The sequence below is a fragment of the Mobula hypostoma genome, chromosome 8 (assembly GCF_963921235.1).
Source record: "Mobula hypostoma chromosome 8, sMobHyp1.1, whole genome shotgun sequence".
NCBI classification, from domain to species: domain Eukaryota; kingdom Metazoa; phylum Chordata; class Chondrichthyes; order Myliobatiformes; family Myliobatidae; genus Mobula; species Mobula hypostoma.
The window spans coordinates 4,931,375-4,937,374 of record NC_086104.1 but is presented as its reverse complement, the minus strand read 5'-3'; positions in this window follow the sequence as shown (position 1 = coordinate 4,937,374).

The following is a 6,000-nucleotide window of genomic DNA, read 5'->3' as shown; positions in this document are numbered from 1 at the left end:
CCTCCTCTACGCCCGGAACGTCATCTCCGCACCCCACTGCCCACGGGAGGACTGCAGTGAGGAGGAGTCTGTGACCCACCTCTTTGCACACTGCCAGTTCGCAAAGAGGGTGTGGAGGAGGATGGACGGGCTAGTGTCACGGTTTATACCCAGCAGCTGCGTAACAGAGGACTCTCTGATCTACGGGCTGTTCCCGGGGACACACACGGAGACTAACGTCCTGTGCTGCTGGCAGATCATCAACTCGGTGAAAGACGCTCTTTGGTCGGCCCGAAACTTGATGATCTACCAGCACATGGAGATGTCCGTGGGAGAATGCTGCCGACTGGCACATTCTCGGCTGCAGGAGTACGTGCTGAGGGACGCACTGAAACTTGGTGCAGCCGCCGCAAGGGCCCGGTGGGGAAGGACCACAGTATAGGTTTCTCCACCCGTGGGAGTGGGAGGGGTCGGAGGGCGGGGAGTATACCCCTCAACAATGAAATGATATGGTAAGCTGAACTACTGGAGTGCCACGTGGGTGGCTATAAATACGGATATGTACCGTGTATAATGGAAACGTATGTAAAGGATGAAAAGTTATTGAATGGTTTATTGTATATATTTATTTTTGAATAAAGTATATTTTGAAATAAAAAAAATTGAGGACACAGAAAGAGGAAGCAGAGAGGATAATTCCTCTGAGCACCATCTCCTGTGATATAAGTCTTCACAGCTGAGTGACTTATTACTCAGAAAGATTGTTTTTCATTTCCAGCTGCCTTAGCTGTGGAGGGATGAACCCAACAGAGTTTAAAAGTTGCGTCACGGGGGGAAAATTGAGCCAGGTTTCTTTGTGCTAATGGTGTATTACTGCCACCTACTGGAATGGAGTGTGAAGGAAGCAATGACAGGAATCAGACCCTCCCTCCTAAACCTGTTTTAATTCAAAAGGACACCAGGGCCGTACACAATTTTACCACCCAGCCTCTGGTGACAGAATATCCTGCAAACTAGCCACCTCTGCAATAGTCGCCTAAACATCTTCCCATGTTAGAATGAATATCTGTTACATATCATCATATTTTCCAGAAACCATACCAGTCATTCCCATGCTTACCAAGAAGTGCCAAAGAGGAGTGCCAAACCTCCAAACGTCCAAATGTCCAAACCTCAATCTCACCAACCTCAGAACTTCCCTCCCATTCCTTCCCAAATGGCACATCTCCCAAACTGATGGAAGCAAATTGTTATACCATCTCCCAATTCCACTCCTATCCCACACTTTCTGCTATTTCCCAATCCAAGCCAACCTAATACAAGATTTGGCTTCATACTTTCCTATATTGATTATATAAGGGGAGGTGCAACGAGTCCTGGGTGTCATTATACACCAGTCATTGAAAGTGGGCATGCAGGTACAGCAGGCGGTGAAAAAGGCGAATGGTATGCTGGCATTTATAGCGAGAGGATTCGAGTACAGGAGCAGGGAGGTACTACTGCAGTTGTACAAGGCCTTGGTGAGACCACACCTGGAGTATTGTGTGCAGTTTTGGTCCCCTAATCTGAGGAAAGACATCTTTGCCATAGAGGGAGTACAAAGAAGGTTCACCAGATTGATTCCTGGGATGGCAGGACTTTCATATGAAGAAAGACTGGATGAACTGGGCTTGTACTCATTGGAATTTAGAAGATTGAGGGGGGATCTGATTGAAACGTATAAGATCCTAAAGGGATTGGACAGGTTAGATGCAGGAAGATTGTTTCCGATGTTGGGGAAGTCCAGAATGAGGGGTCACAGTTTGAGGATAGAGGGGAAGCCTTTTAGGACCAAGATTAGGAAAAACTTCTTCACACAGAGAGTGGTGAATCTGTGGAATTCTCTGCCACAGCAAACTGTTGAGGCCAGTTCATTGGCTATGTTTAAGAGGGAGTTAGATATGGCCCTTGTGGCTACAGGGGTCAGGGGGTATGGAGGGAAGGCTGGGGCGGGGTTCTGAGTTGGATGATCAGCCATGATCATAATAAATGGCGGTGCAGGCTCGAAGGGCCGAATGGCCTACTCCTGCACCTATTTTCTATGTTTCTATGTTTCTATAATACCTACCTCAGATTTAGTAAGTGCCAGTTTTGCTATAACACCTCCCCTTTCAATTCCTAATGCATCCATATGTTTAGATACCCAACAAAACTGTTCTTTGATCCCACACTCTCCAAAAACAATGGATTATAATACTCTTCCATCAACAGATCAGGACTCCTTGAATGCTCCAATTCCAAACACTGTAGTACAGAGGCAGAGTCTAAGCAAGTCAAGTTTGCCTTAACTTGTTCTATACATTGCGGGGCAGTGGGACTAAATAGGATAAAATGGATCAGCTCATGATAAAATGGCGGAGCAGACTCGATGGGCTGAATGGCCTACTTCTGCTCATTTGTCTTATGGTCTTATGATCTTATGGTCATTGCAGACAAATGATAATGGCTACAAGTACTGCTGTAATGACAGACAACTCATCTGTCAGCCTTTTTTCCCACTTCAGCATGAAATCAGGGATAAAAATCCATGAGCCCACCCAGTTACTAATTGGATCTTTGAAACCATCTGTAATGCTAGGCCCAAAAGGCAAAATAAATGCATGACCAGATACCCCTCTCACCACCCACAATACCCTGCCCATTCCCCAGTAACGGCAAATCCATTCCACATCTAAAAATTTCCACAGTGCAGCTCTTGGGCTGGCCACAGTAATCTGCAAATCCCCAAGAATGTACTCCCTCACATATTCCCTGATGATCTGCCCAAAACATTTACCAACTCTGTTGGTATTTTCCCAACAATCAATTAGAACTGAAAAGGTCAAATGGGACATCCCCTGCCCTTCTACAGAAGTCTAGCATGCAAGGCTCGATTTTTCTCTCTGCAGATCGAGAGCCATCTTAATTACATCAATCCCCTTTGCATCTCTACATGTGGTCCAGAATGTTCTACCAGAGATTTGAAGTGCACTGGCCTGTAGAGCACCAAACATATATCAACTGAATGAGCTGCCCCCTCATAAATTATGTAACCATGAAACATACAGACAAGAGTACATTAAAGTATGATAAATCGTGAATAGAATAACAGAGTAAGCTCCCCATCCATACTCAACCACACAGTGCATAACTGCTTACATTTATCCTCCAAAAAATGTATATGTGTTGTGCAAGTCAGTCTCACACCCAGCTACAGGCCCAAATATTTCAACAGGGAAACCCTAGACAGTGAACACCCACACAGGGTAAGGTGAATACTATGAAATCCATGTTTCCAAGTAAAAATCACATATATAGACTTAGAAATAGAAAATTTAAATCCTCAATGCAAAGATCATTCATCCATTGATAATAATGCTCTTTACACAAACCATAAGACCATAAGACACAGGAGCAGAATTAGGCCATTCAGCCCATTGAGTCTGTTCTGCCATTCCATCACGGCTGATCCTGGACCCCACTAAAACCCCATACACCTGACTTCTTGCCATTTCCTTTGATGCCCTAACCTATCAGGAAATTATCAACTTCCGCCTTAAATATACCCATGGACTTGGTACCACCACAGTCTGTGGCAGAGCAATCCACAGATGCAATTCTCTGGATTAAAAAAAAAATCCTCTTTACCTCTGTGCTAAACAGTTGCCTCTGAATTTTGAGGCTGTGCCCTCTAGTTCTGGATACCCACACCATAGGGAACTTCCTCACCACATCCACCCTATGCTGTCCGTTCAGCATTCGGTAGGTTTCAATGAGATCCCCCCGCATTTTTCTAAATTCCAGTGAATACAGGCCCAAACCAGCCACACGCTCCTCATATGTAACCCCTTTATTCCCGGAATCATCCTTGTGAACCTCCTCTGGAGTCTCTCCTATAACAAAACATAGTTTCTGAATTTTGGGGACCAAAATTGTTGTAATACTCCAAGTGCAGCCTGACTAGTGTCTTATAAAGGCTCAACTTTATCTCCTTGCTTTTATATTTTATTTCCCTAGTACACACTATTGTTCCTTTTACCAAAATGCATTATCATACATTTCCCAACACTATGTTTCATCTGCCACTTTTTTGCCCATACTTCCAATTTGTCTAAGTCCTGCTGCAATCGCATTGCTTCCTCAGCACTACCTACCCCTCTAACTATCTTTATATCATCTGCAAACTTTGCCACAAAGGCATCAATTCCATTATCTAAGTCATTGACAAGCAATGTGAAAAGTAACGGTCCCAATTCTGACCCCCTGAGGAACACCACCAGTCACTGGCAGCCAACCAGAAAAGGCCCTCTTTATTCCTAATTGCTGTCTCCTGCCTGTCAACCAATCCTCTATCCAGCCAGTATCTTTCCTATAACGCCATAGGGGTTCTTATCTTGTCAAGCAGCCTCATGTGTGGCACCTTATCAAACGCCTTCTGAAAATCCAAGTTAATAACAGCCACGGCCTCTCCTTTGTCAACACTGCTTGTTACTTCCTCAAACAGCTCTAACAGATTTGTCAGGCAATACATCCCTTCAAAGGAAAGGTTGACCTTGACATTTTTTATCATTAGTCTCCAAGTATCCCACAAGTTCATCGTTAATAATGGACTCCTGCACTTTCCCAAGCACTCAGGACAGGCTAACTGGCCTATAATATATTTTTTCTCTCTCTTACTCCCTTCATAAAGAGTGGAGTGACATTTGCAATTTTCCATTTCTTTGGAACCATGGCAGAATCAAGTGATTCTTGAAAGCACGTAACCAATGCATCTGCTATCTCTTTAGCATCCTCTTTCAGGACTCTGGCATATAGCCCAACTGCTCCAGGTGACTTATCCACCTTAAGACCTTTTAGTCTGCCTTGCACATTTTCTTTTGTAATGGCAATGGCACTCACTTCTGATCCATGACACTCACAAACCTCTGACATACCACTAGTGTCTTCCAAAGTGAAGACAGATACAAAGTACCCATTAAGTTCTTCTGCCATTTCTTTATCTCCATTTCCTACTGCACCAGCATCATTTTCAAGTGGTCAGATATCAACTATCACCACCCTTTTCCTCTTTATATTTCTGAAAAATCTTTTAGAATCCTGCTTTATTATCAGCTAGTTTGCCCATAGATTTCAACTTTTCCCTTCTTATGCCTTTTTTAGTTACCTTTTGTTGGATTTTAAAAGCTTCCCAATCATCAAACTTTGCACACACTTTTGCTGCATTATATGCCCTTTCCTTGGCTGTTATGCAGTCCTTAACCTCCGTTGTCAGCCACGGTTGCTTACCCCTGCCATCTGAGAACTTCTTCTGTGGGACATGTCTACCTTGTGCCTTGAGAAATATTCCTAAATGCTTCAGCCGTCTTTGTTCTCCCATCTTCCTTGACAGTCTCCTCCTCCAATATATCTGGGCAAGCTACTCACTCATGCCTCTGTAATTCCTTTTAGTAACATAGAACACAGAAAATCTACAGCACAGTACAGGCCTTTTGGCCCACAATGCTGTTCCAAACATGTACTTTAGAAATTACCTAGGGTTACCCTTAGCCTTCTATTTTCTAAGCTCCATATACCTATCCAGGAGTCTCTGAAAAGAACCTATCGTATCCGCCTCCACCACCATTGACGACAGCCCATTCTACGCATTCACCACTGTTTGCGTAAAAAACTTGCACCTGACATCTCTTCTGCACCTGCTTCCAAGCACTTTAAAACTGTGCCCTCTCATGATAAACATTTCAGCACCGGGAAAAAGCCTCTGAATATCCACATGACCAATGCCTCTCATCATCTTATACACCTCAATGAGGTCATCTCTCATCCTCCGTCGCTCTAAGGAGAAAAGGCCGAGTTCACTCAACTTATTCTCGTAAGGCATGCTCCCCAATCCAGGCCATATCCTTGAAAATCTCTCTGCACGTTTTCTATAGTTACCACGTCCTTCCTGTAGTGAGGTGTTCAGAACTGAGCACAGTACTCCAAGTGGGGTCTGACCAGGGTCCT